We start from the raw sequence: 13,943 nt of genomic DNA, 5'->3' as shown, positions 1-13,943 counted from the left end.
TACGTTCGTTTTCCCTTCTCATTTAACTACCGAAAGTTGAATTTAGAGTGATTCATGCATATTTGAAAATGTTTTACTCTCCCGCAGACAAGACGCCATTGCTCCGACACCCCCCGTTTCCCCACGTCACGCCAACTGTTATTTACTGTAGAAATATTGCAAAGACTGTTGCATAAAAAAACTACATGGTGAGAAGAAAATATTCAAATGTTTTGTTTACTGTCACAGCTCAAATGCAGATGACACCAGTCCAGGCATATCCTTGCTGCCCTGACATTATTCCATCATGACTGTATTGCTCTCCCTGGTGCTGCCTCTTTACCTTGTCTATTTAAAGTCCAGGCCATTCCTCTTCAACACCCACCCACGCGCGCTCCCTCGCTCACTATGTTTTACATTATTCAGCAGAGAGTAGGCAGTAGGCAGCTATCAACAAGTGGCTACACTACACTGTTCTGTGTGTACACTTTGGCCAATAACGCACATGATTCTGGTTAAAGTTATGATTAATCTTGATTTGGTTCCACTGAGACGCACCATACACCAGAAATGTTGCATTGTCTAATCATTATTTATGTTTTTATCTGCTTGCTTTGTTGTGACGTTAATGTGCCTTTTCTTGTTTGCTTTGTGTACAAATTGTGCTCTACAAATCACTGTAAGTCGTTTGAAAGGCTCACTGTGCAGTAGTGCAATATAACTCTCTGCTTTCCTCCAAACGCAATAGAATCCCACAGTCTACAGGAGCTGAAGTCCGACCAATTTGAATGAGCGTTCTCCTTGAAAGATCCTCATTGAATTCAACAAAAAAGGACAAAGAATAACTAATTTCACACGTGTCAACTTACTAGAGATAGCGGCCTTACATAAAGGGAGAAATGGGGCTGCACTAGCATAGAAAAAAAAACGATAAACACGACGGAATATCATCCTTTCAGCATCCTTTCCCCACAGTTCCCTGGAATAATCAGTATCAGAAATCAGACCTTTAGCCCACCGTGCCGGCTTCCTGTGAGCTAATTAGAAAGTGACGCTGGCAGGCAGAAGAGGAACGTTCTTTCTCCATCAGTGGATCCCGACCATTCCGACCAATCTTCTGTAATTGGGTTTATCTGTCTGACCGTGTCGGAGAGTGGGAGAGCGCATGATTCCTCAAGCAGAGTGGTACTGCGTCCCTGCTTTCATACCTGGAGGATACTGCACTCTGCCCGTAACTTGATTAGAGGTCGGGAAAGGCTTTGAGACGGCGTCCGAGTCCAGATAAAGTGCTCAGGAGGAAACAAGTTCTAATGTATAACAGGTGTGGCAGCGGGAAGTCGTTATGGGGTCGGAAACGCCGCGTGACATCACACAAACGTCCAGGATTTGGTGAGATCCCAAATGTGGCTCATCCAATGTGGCTTGTCTTACCTCAACAGTTATGTGTGGGTCCATATTTCCTCTATGTCTACTCTAAGACAGCGTTTCTCTGGATGTATTCTTCTGTTTGCACTCAAGGTAGTTTATTTCCTTCCATTTTAATCACACACACATTTTGCAAGCTTCACTCCAGCATGGGGTCAATTACAGCTTGTTTACACAGAGTTCAGTCATTATTTAGTTTGCGTTTGAGTGCTGAATGAGTAAGACTTCATTAAGTTCTGGACTTCATCTAGTTCTGTTTGTGCAGTGGTGATTATTAGATGTGAGCGATTTGCTAAATGAATATGCCAGCTCAAGCACCAAACGAGTAAAGTATGTATTTGGCACTTCCTGGTTGGAAAGGAGCAACAGATGTGACTAAGATAGAGGTCATTCCACAACTGTTACCTGGCAACCATATTGTAAACAAGGGCCAAAATCCACATGAACTACACAAAAGATTTGACAAATAGTCATAGCTTATAACACCTTTATTTTGTTAACTGATTGCTTAAAAACTGTCCGAAAATGGTGTCACTTATGAGTGTCGCTTATTGATGACATCACAGAGGGATTCCTGTTTAGCACTCAGCTCCTGTAAATTTCCACTTTTATTTTTCACATTTTTATTTCCTGCGCTGACACTTGACCGATGTAGAACTGTGATAAACATGTACAACAGGGACCCACCGAAATGAGTCATAATTAGAAACACAAGAGAACCTGTCATGTGCACTTTAGAGCCGCAGCCTCACAGCAAGAAGATCCCGAGTGACTGATTCCCTGACATGGCGGGACCTTTTTGGATTGCATAGGATTCCTCCGAGTACTCCAACTACCCCTACAACTAAAACCTGCTAACTTACATTTTTACGGGCCAAATATTACATCTGGTGGAAGACACGCGCGCCTCTGTCTCGCGCAGAGATGAACAGCTCCATCTGACAGGAACACAGCGGGGAACTGCAGTTGCTCATTTGCTGTGATGGTGTGTTTTTCAGAATCTTGTTTGGATGAGGGAAGACACGACTCAGATGCTCGGCCTTCATTTGGCGAAACAAAATAAATGGAAACGGACACGGTCTAATCTCCAATTAACAGTGTTCATTTCCAATTTGAATCCAGGTTCAGTCTTTTGTTTATACTCATTTGTGGTTGGTCATAAGACAAAATGCTCTGTTTTAGTTATTGTCTTGTTTTAGTTAACTGAATGTCACAATAGTCCACAAATTCAACGATACATTTACTCAAATTAAAGTACATTAAAGTGTATTAGTAGTTAGTAAGTCAATTATGAGTTCAAATAACCTTTCTTCTGCTTCAGCTTGTGAAAAGGATGAAAATGTACATACCTAATGCCTCAAAACATGTATTTTAAAAAATCATCTTCTGCAACGTCCATGTGAAAGTTTCTTCACAAACTGTTCCTTTTAGCATCTGCATTTTGGGTGTTTGTGTGGAGGTCTTTTTGTTCAGGCAGCGTTTTGGGATTGGAGGATACTTGCAGCATCAGAAGACGTTGTAATGAGTCAGCCATCATTCTGCAATTAGTTTCATTAAACTTTCCCACTCCTCTAGACTTCTGGAGAAACACCAGATTTGTGCACATGAAGAATCGGGGTTTGGGCTATGTTTTGTAATAAACTGCTAAGTTTATAGTATGACTCTGTCCGTCAAATTAAACTCAAAAATGTAAATAATTACATGGAACATCTGTGTTTGGAAACAATTTGGAATAATTGTTGCTATGTCTCTGTCTCTCATTGTTTATAAGTGGTGCTTCACTTTCTCATGTCATTTCTCTGACTAGAAAGATGGGATGAAGATTCTTCTCTGCAGAAGGAACATGAACATGAATGCTGAAATTGAAAAAAACAAATTGAAAAAACAAACCACACACACACAAAACGTTTTTGCTTTTTAAATGAAAATGACAAAATAGCCACAGACTACACTAATGTGAGTACATAGACACTTTTATTTTTTTTATTTTTAGAAAATCTCTTGTAAATATACAAGGATAATATACCCTTTTGATATAAATTTGTCTTTGATATAGTCTAAACACACATAGTTAGAATTTTGTGTTGCAGAACAAGGGCCAATATCAACATACATTTTCAATGACATTTTTTTTAATGCAATAACTTCATTCATTATTACATTTTCATGAAAATCACAAATTTTCCTCTGTGCAGTGTGGATTTGTCTTTGGAGCTTTTTTTCTTCCACATTCCATTTTTGTGTGTGACTGTAGCAAATAAGTGCTATTATTTATAGAGTTGACCCTTTCCACATATAAAAATCACAGAGCTGTACAGAAAGCTGATCAAACAGAATAAATCCCAGCGTCTGCCTCCTGCCTGAGTTGAGATTTAGCAGGTAAGACCCCGGCCTCTCTCATTCATCCTCTGTCCCCTCGGCTCTGTGGTCATCGACGGAGCAGCAGCCGAGGGAGCCGTCCCACAGCCTCAGTGTGAGAGCACCACAATCTGCCAGCTGATAAATGAGCTGACAAGACCTCACACCGCTCCTCATTTCCGTCCCGGGGGAGGCAGAAAAAAAAGTAGCATTAGAACTAGAGAAAGACAGAATGAACAGGGGAAATGAATGGACATTGCGTCTGTGGCTATTTTTAGTCCGAAGCCTGTAATGTGTGCCATTAGTTTGAGGAGGGATGAGGGGTTAAGGAGGGGGGCAGGTGGAAGAGCACAGGCACCAAGCCAAGACAAATGTTTGAGAAATGAAGGCGAGGCAGATGGAAGACAGAACGTGGAAACGCCGACAAAATCATGTTCCAATATCACTGGGAATGTATATTGTAGTCACCAGTAAATCTATAACAAGCAATTAATACATGCGGCTGAGCAAAAAATGACATATGTAAAAGCAAAAGACTCATATGAAGGTAAAAGTATTGAACATGTTAAAACGTGTGCAGTGGTAAATGCATTTGACATAGAGTTTGAGAAATGTTTAACGTACGTCACCGGTGCTGGGGAAAGCGCCGTGGGAGATGAAAGTGCAGGTCTTGAGCCAGGCTTCACGGGGAGAACATGCAATCTCCACACAACAATGCCCCAATCAGCTCCGGAATCCTTCATGCTTACTTCACCACATAAAACAGCAAACATCAGACTGAGCTAACGTTTTGGCGAAGAGCATTTGGACCCACTTGTTGCTCTCAGTGTATTCACGGTGCTTTTCTGTGCGCAGCCCCAGAGACATTCATATTCCTGTCAGTCGGCAATAATTAAGATGCAGTTGACATCTTAGCAGACGGAACCCTCATCATTCAAATGACTATTAAGCCCTCCGGTGATTGTAGAAATCGTATAACATTATCTCTTGTCACACTGTGGCGCTTTGATTCTCAGTCTGATGCAACTCGACGCGACGTGAATATGGATTTTGTCGTGGATGTTTAGGTCATTATTAAGTTTGGCAGTGATTCACCTTTTGGAGATACTAAAACAGGAATGATTGATTGTGGAAGATTTGGGTAAAAACAGCAACAATTTCTGCTATAATGCATCATTCTTAAAAAAAGCTACAAAAGCTGATTGGCTGCATAAAGGCGTGAATGATGAATGATGATCAAGCTTCACGGATGATGTGTTTTGAGAGCTGCAGGTAAAAGCATAATCCTGCAGATAGAGATGATTAAAAGAAAACTTTATGACATTTTAAGGTGTGTTTTGTTTGTCTGAATGATGAGACTTTATGTAGTAAGTGATAAAGTACATAAAAACCTTCTTGATTACTGATGAACACTCGTTGTAGCAGTAACTCTTAACGTTAAGTGGACTGGAAAAACATGAATGATATCTACGTTCTTAAGAAAAATTACCACTGTTCAAAACGTAAGCGCAACCAAGGACTTCTTTGTGGACGCCGTTGGATCAGAATACACTCATGTTCTCGGAGTCCTTGTTCCAGATCATTTAATCACGCACCTTTCCAACAGAGAAACAAGAACCGGACACATTTGGCAGCATCGCGCTCACATGCATTAGAGTTAAACAACGTTGGACGCTCGGCAAGTCTTTAAACACGAGTCCTCACCGTCTAGAACTGAGTGACACGGCAGCTACAATCCTTTAAGAGGGTTTCTTCTCAAACCAAGAGGTCAGGACAAACAGTATTTGCTCCGTATCGAGTGAACCCAAATACTTAATAGCTTTTTACAATCGAACTTAGAGAGAGTCTACATTTTCTACGAATGCGAGAAGAGACGGCTTCGGTCTGTTGATGCGAGCCGGTGCCCAGAGCTTTGTGGGGCCAAACGTCTGCCTGTGTTTGGTTTGAACGTGATCAGATCAGGCACTGACAGAGGTTTGGAGCTGGAACAGATTTTGTCTTGGCAACAGTTGTGCACCTATACTTCAGGATAATGTCCGAGCAACCGAAGGGAAAGTCTCTGTTCTGTTTGGTGACTTCACTTTTTACAGAGGGGAATTTTGGATTGAAGTTAAGCATATTGATGAAAAGTACACACACAAGGGTTAGGCTTTTGTGTGAAAATCTGAATTGTTATTTATTTTTGCTGAGAAAAGAGCCATCAATGTTAAAATTTTGCATATAAATCTAGGGATGAATGTAGATTTTGTGAAATAGTGTTTATTGGACAATTTCTTTGACTGGAAGAAATGAACTAGTTATTACAACTACAAATTAAAAAAAGCAATACGGACCATTATAACCCTCTGACTGAAACAATTAAGGCAGAGCGTTCAAGGGAAATAATACACCAATAAACCAAACTAATAATCAAAGACTGGAACCAAATTATAACTGACATTCTCAAAATGGAAATTACATTCAGTCTTAAGTTAAAAATGTACTTATTTGACAGACTTTGGACCAGATGTGCCGTAAGTTTATTTCATTGAATGTTCTGTGCTGCTGTGTTTTTGCTCTTGGATCCTGTTCTTTGTTCTTAGTTATTTATGCTTGAATAAAAAACGTAAAAATAGAAAGAATTAAAAATAAAAGAGTGAATTCCTCCAAATGCAACTTTCTGGTTAGGCCTCTACGTCAGGAACATAATGTACTAGTATTTTGCACTTCTTTGAGCATAAAAATGTGCTTTATTTTGCCAATAGCCTGTCTTCTTTTACACAGAACATATTGTACTGATGAACGTTATTACAAACACATTGAAATGCTTTCTTCCCATGTCACTAATTTACCCATTCAACCCATCTTTACTGTTCATATACTGTGGAATACTAACAGTTTATTTGAAACATGACGTTGGGATTACATTTCTTCTGCTTTTGACACATTTGTCACTCAATGAACCAACTTCCACCTCAAGTTTGTGTTTTGAGATGTGATCTGCTCAAGATGTTATTTTATTCATTTTGACAAATATGAACATCAAACATTTGGAGTTGTGCGAATTCTCTCAACAAGAAACACATGCTTCCCTAGTTATGATTGTAGCACACATTTTCATCAGATCACTTTAACTGCTGACAGCTTTTTGACGTTTTTGAATGTTTTTTTCATAAACTTAACCACATCTCCAATGTCATTAACGAAGAAAGTGTAAAAGGATTTATTCTGAAATGCAGCTGGAAAACTCCTGCACGGCGCTCTGTGGTGTGCTGAGCTCAGTCAGACATTACAGAGCAGCGTTTGCATGAGTGACTCTGCAGGCATGTGGTAAATAAAACCTGCTTTGCCAGATGTCATATTCCACCTAAAGGGTATGAATAAAGGAAAATGTGCATTTCCCCACAGCCTTTGAAAGAAACTTTGTGCAGGAAAAACTTTTTGGCCGTTGAAGACAATCTGTGGTGAGTCCCTAGTGTTCGCACTATTCTATTTTAGAACCATCCAAAAACATGTGTTGACTGGTTATGCAGACAAATGCTCCTCAACGTTCTGACTGAGTTGCAGAATTACAGCTGCACAACAGATACAAATGTGCTTCTTTGTTGTGTTTGGCCTAAAAGTTTATGGAGCTTTTGTATCGCTCAAATTTTCTTTACACCTCAAATGTAAACTGAACTTTCCGACTGCAGAGCTTTGCTTGTTCACTAACTTCAACAAACTGCAACTCGCCTCACAAAAAAATATTTTTCCACAACTAGGAGAAGAAAATGTAATCAGTGCAACTGTTTGTGTGAGCTCAAAGTCTTGAGCGTTTCTGGCAGTGTTCCTGTTTATCTGCTTTTATACTCTTACAAACCGAACTATTTATCAGGGCTGAAGACATTTATATTTGTTATTAGACTGTAGGCGCTTTTTAATAACATTTTAGTGTCTTAAGCTCTTACAGGACAAAATCTCATTACTCAAGTCGTTATTGAGTTGCTGCAAAAATTCCAAATTCTGAGGTGTCATCCAGTTTGTCCATAGAAACATTTCAAACTTAATATTGATTCTAAGGGAAATTCCCAATACTATTTTCAATTCCACAATAAAAACTATTGTTTATACAACTGAATGTAATCGTGAACACAAAACAAAAACTAAGACTAAAGACTGTATAAATTAGCTTCTCAGGCCAGTGCCTTCAGATTGAAAATGACATTCAGTTGGCATTTTGTGACGATTAAACAGAAGCAACTGGAACTAAGATACAACAAATGACTCGAATGGTGTAGTTGATTATTTGCAAAGACAATTTGAGCAACGAAATAATGAGAATGAGTCTGGGGACCGTTAACCACCACACGGAGCACTAGAGTTTATTTGCAGCCAATCAAACATCTTTTTATGATCCTGTCTTGTCTGTCTTTTGTGGCTTTGTGAGAGGCACTGAAAATAGATCCAAAAGTGTTCCTCACTCAGTCAACCCATCTTTCCATGCTTTTACGTTGATTTCATGTCAAGATTCTTATTTTCGCTTGTTATTTAATATCGTAGTTACAAGGGCTGATCATGACTTCTTCAAGTTTGTTTCTCGATGTGGTTTACTTCTGTGGTCTGATTTGTACTGTGAGAAAAACAGTGTTGTGTGAAGCAAGTAAACAAGAGTTTAATTGGACAACAACCTTTTATTTTTCCAGATGTAGTCATGGAAGCTCACTTTCAAAAGTCTACTCGTAAAATCGTTTTAATTAGATTTGTATAAACACTGTTAAGGCCTCAAAATACTCTGTAAACAGCCTGTAATCCCAGAAGGCCCAGACCATTTCATATCACGGGGGAAATGTTGTGAAATATGGGGATGATATGAAAATTGGTGGCAGACTCTGGCTAATTGCAACAGCTAAAACCAAGAGTGACTTAACCATTGACTGTGAAGGCTCTGAGGACGTGAAAAACTTTAATAATGAAAGAGATATAACATGAGGAGTGTTTTTATCTAGATTTTTAAACATACAGGATAAGGCAGAGTAGAATAGTGGTCAACAAGGAAAATCCTTCATGTGCATTTAGACAAAGTTTTATAGTTCCATCACACCTTTTTTCAGGCTAAGATCCTTTTTGTGAGGTTTGTGTGGAAACAGACAGCTTGATAAATATAGCTCTGGGTTGCCTCCGGGTCACTGCAGGGGCAACTGGTGCGCCAGGCTCTCCGCTCACGCCCGCCTTCCTTGCCACTTCCTCTGCTCTATTATTGTCTGGATCAGCTGGAGTCTCCGCCTGCCACTCCCTTCTACATTCCTTCACACCAAGCTTGTTTTCTGGCTTTTTATATATGCTCTGAGCTCCCCCATTCTTTTACCCCATATGCCAATGGAAGCAGGAGCGTAAGCCCAAACACTACAATCTTGAAATCCTATCACGACACTGTTATGTTAAGCTTACTTTCTGTCGGTGAGAGCCCATCCGTGTATTTCCAGTAGATAGACTCTTTCCAGTCCTGGTGTGGGGAGCATGACCTAACTCTAAATGTGGTGAAAACCAAAGAGATGCTCTTTGTTGCCCCTGATTAAACAGGATGGGTCATTGTAAAAAACTGTCACAGAGACTGCACTTCCTCAGAACATTGAGACTGTTCGGTGTAAGCACTAAAATGACGTCTTGCTTCTATAAAGCAGTGCTGGAGAGCTCAATTAGATATGGCATGGTTACGTGGTAAGGAACCTATCAAGAATGCTATAGAAATCATCTCACTAGAAGCAATCTTAGAAGCTTCTGTCCTGGCACAAGAGCCTCATCAAAGAGCCCTCCCACAGTGAACACAAGCTATTACCTTCAGGGAGACATTCTCAAGCACAAAAGCTACAGATTTAAATATAGTTCCTTTGCTTAACAAATCCACATAGTTGGACACCTTTTTCAATTAAATATTCTTGTGAATGTGCTTATTATACTGTATGTGTGTGTTTAATATGTATATGTGTATGTTTAATGCAATTCTGTGGAACATTACAGGCTCGTGCAGATTTGCTGAGTAAAACTAAATGTGACAGCTTCATGCTTTGTTTTTGCAGAATTGCTCTGATGTCACGGCAGCATTAGATTAAAGTGACAATGAACAGAAACCAGATCCCAGAGTAATGCCTAACATTTGTGTAGTCAGCTCTGTTATTAGTTTAAAAGGTGCATATTTGAGCTAATGTGTCCAGCAGCGGTCGGGATGGTGTTGTAAGCGCTGCATCTTTAAGCAACCGTTTTAGACAAGCACGGGGCAATGGTTGGTCACTGTATTATAAGGTACAGTTTGGATCCATTTGACATGATTCATATTTTTCCAAATAGAAAACAACATCTTGAAGAGAAAAAGAAGAAAAAAAAAGTGATTCAAGCTGCCACAGTCATGTAAGAGAAATTGACATTGACAGCTGAAAATTAAACTGAAAAATAATTGAGGGCAACGTATCAACATTGTGTCGTCTATTGTCAAGGTAAAGATATCCAGAGTGACATTTTGGCACTTTTTTGTTCATTTCACAGCGTATTCATGTGTGGTGCGATACTTTCTACCCAGCAAAGATATACGTTGTACGGTTTAGCACATTTATGATTAATTGTCACGATAACAAACTTTAGAATTGCGATTATTGTGAGAAAAAATGTCACAATTTAACGATTATTCACGATTATCGAGACGCTGACCAAACAACAATAAAGTCGTGTTACTGTTCCTCAAGTTTGTGACCAGGTTTACAAAATGTTGCTTTCTGAAAGACAAAATAAAGTTAAATGTGACCAAAACAGCAGAAAAAAAAGCTCTTTACATTTCGGTCTATTTTCTGGGCTTTAGATTAAACAAAAAATACTTAATTCTACTTCTGAAATTGTCACTATTATTATTATTTGGTTATTACGATTATATTGTGACCTGAACAATCATGATTATAGATGAATCTAATAATCTTGACACCCTGAATTGCAAATCATTATTACAATTCAATTCAAACAATATTAATATATAAAGTTGTGTCACTATCGCCCACATCTGTGCATAAAAGGCTGTGTGTAATTCTGTAATTAATCTGCAGATCCAGGATCAGCTTTCATCAGTTCTTTGACACAGACGACATTGAACTTCACCATGTTTTTGGCACATCAATGAATTTGTGTTGTGATTGCCAACTGTGATCCGACTTTTGGAAGCGTGCACTCTTCCAAATTTCAAATAATTGTCTTAATAGTCCAGTCCACAACAGCGTTCCCAGTATTCAGCTCTGACAGTCGTGCAGCACTACAATAACAAGCACATTTTACACATGGAATTGTGCCGACAAAAGGATAATTCAGCAGCGATAAGACGGTCGACCAAAGCAAACACATCACTGTCAGGGCTGTGACGTCTGTTACTGCAAAGCGAAGGCTGGTGGTCCTGCGCAAAATGGCTTTGCTGTGTCAGACATCCTCACACCAAACCCAGCCAGGGCATAAACGCCTCCAATAAAGGAACATTCCAGCTCTTTAAACGCCATGTGTGAAGTTTTTTAAAGCAAGCTCCAGTCTTTGATCGTAAAAAGATCATTTATGAGCCAAAACCGGGTTCAGCTGCTCCTGCCACGTCAGAGCATATCAAATGAAGTCGAAACAGAGGCAAAACAGGACAGGTTATGTCATAGGTTAGGTGTTTCTCAAACTGTGGTACAAGGGCCACTGCTGGGATAGGAGGCCCTCTGGAGTTTGAGTATTTGTTTATTTGTTTTGTTTAGAAACAAATATATTCATCTTTTTTTCCTTTTTTGGATTATTCATTATTTGGAACTAGTTTATCCATGGTTTAGTCTAATTTTAGACCTGTTTTAGTCTCATTTTTGACCTGGTGTAATCTCATTTTAGACCTGTTTAAATCTCATTTTAGACCTGGTTTAGTTTCATTTTAAACCTGGTTTAATCTCATTTTGGACCTGGTTTAGTTTCATTTTAGACGTGGTTTAGTCTCCTTTTAGAACTGGATTTGTCTCCTTTTAGACCTGGTTTAGTCTCCTTATAGACCTGGATTTTTCTCCTTTTAGACCTGGATTAGTCTCCTTTTAGACCTGGTTTAGTCTCCTTTTAGACCTGGTTTAGTCTACTTTTAGACCTGGTTTTGTCTCATTTTTGACCTGGTTTCAATCTCATTTTAGGCCTGGTTTAGTCTCCTTTTAGACCTGGTTTAGTTTAATTTTAGACCTGGTTTAATCTCCTTTTAGACCTGGTTTAGTCTCCTTTTAGACCTGGTTTTGTCTCATTTTAGGCATGGTTTGTCTTTAATTTAGACCTGATTAACTGTATATTTGCATGCTGGCCAATGACTCATATACAAGTGGATTTGCTCTTTTCCCCCTCTACGACACACTTCCTTCTAGTTTCAGAATTCAGACATTATTTTGTACACACATGATTGATTATCAGATTTGTAACGTTCATTTATTTTTTGGTGCATTTTTATAATATGTTTTCGGACCAGAAGGCTTTATATGACAGGACAGTGTTGAGAATCGAACCCTCGACGCCCCATGAGCAACGCCTTAAACCACTGCATGCACCAGCAGTGAACAGCCCAGGTTTACAGTGTTTAAAGGCGGTATGGATGATTTTTCGGCGATTTGAGAACGCAGGCGGAAGTGCGCATGCGCCCTCCCCCGTGCGGACTGATACAACACACACGTGCGTTTGTTTATTAGCCCGATGGATCGCATCGCATCTCTCATCTCCCGTAGATTTCTGTCCACTTCTGAGTCAGCTGGAACTGTCTTTCTCCGTCTTCATTTTGCCCCGTACACTGAGGGAACTATATTATGATAGATCCATGGGCTTAGGCACGCGGAAACGTGGGGACGAGCCAGACGCGGCTGCAGGTGAGCGATAGGTGCGTTTTATGATTGATACGTGGCAGGACAAATGATTTATCCACGCCACGAGGAAATATGATACAAAAAATTGCTGAAAAAATTCGTCCATACGACCTTTAAGGGAGTAAATAAATCTGTTTAGCCATAAAATCAGTTCACATTACACATTTAAATGTCCAGAAACACAAACATTTGAGATAATTGTGACATGAACTGCTAAACTATAAGAATCATGCCTTTTTGAACATGTTTGTAGAGATGTTTTGGTCCATAATAAGGAGACTGGACTCAGATGAAATAGCACTGGATCAATAATTGCAGCCAATGGAACGAGCTATTTTTTGCAAGAGCAATTTTCTCAATTATGGCATGAATGAGTCGCAGGACGAGCTGTTGCCTCTCGCCACCACATCCAAAATCTGTACAACAAATACTTCCTTGACCACCGTGTTCAATTTGGTAAACAACAGTGACAAACGCAAGGCCAAAACAGATCATATTTACCGCGTATCGATTTCATTCTTGAAATACAACAGATGTTTGGCATGACATGCACAACGGAAACTCAAATTTAGATTGAAACCATCTCTGCAAATCACGTCCAATAGCGATCACCAAGTTTTATATTCTGAAAAGTGTGGCGAGGGGGGACTTTTATCTCTGTTGCCGCTGCGTTTCGGGGTGAAGGACATCTGGGATTACGCCTTTATCCCTGGGCATCACTGGCCTGACACAGCGCTCCATCACTCTGCTGAGCGCAAACAACCAGTACAAAGGACAAACGTGAGGCCAAAACGTCTTGCTGAGTGTGTGTTTTAGGTTTCAAGTGTCAATTTTTGGGTGCAAATGAACTGTATACAACAGCAAAAATAAGTGACTGATTGTTCGTCCTTTTTGGAAGTGAAAAACCTGCTTATACTTTGCACAAACTTTTAACAAACGGGCTGATTTGCCATGAAACCAAACAAAGGAGAAATAAAGCCATAACAAACGTGTTTTTTATTGAAGCAAAATGCAGTGATTTCTCAAAAAGCGGGAAAACTCCACCGTCTGCAAAAGTAACTGATTGTTTCTTTATTGATCGCTGTGATACGTCTGAATTAAAGAGGTTTGTTCCATTGCAAAGCTGCGTGATATAGTTGCATTTATGATTATTTTGACTTACTACGGAGTGGTTTTCAGACATCTGGTGATATATTTTGACGTGCAACAGTACTATTACTTCGTTAAAATGTTTTGGTTACTCTTTCCACTGTGACAATTGCAATTTCTTTTAAAGAGACCAAAGCAATTGTGTTGACAAAATGAAAAGAAAAAAGATTCATGTGTTGTTTTCCT

The sequence above is a fragment of the Eucyclogobius newberryi genome, unplaced genomic scaffold (genome assembly GCF_026437365.1).
Source record: "Eucyclogobius newberryi isolate DKJ021-1_F unplaced genomic scaffold, fEucNew1.0.hap1 SCAF_7, whole genome shotgun sequence".
Taxonomy (NCBI): Eukaryota; Metazoa; Chordata; class Actinopteri; order Gobiiformes; family Gobiidae; genus Eucyclogobius; species Eucyclogobius newberryi.
The sequence above is the reverse complement of the archived record's forward strand: the minus strand, read 5'-3'. Positions refer to the sequence as shown.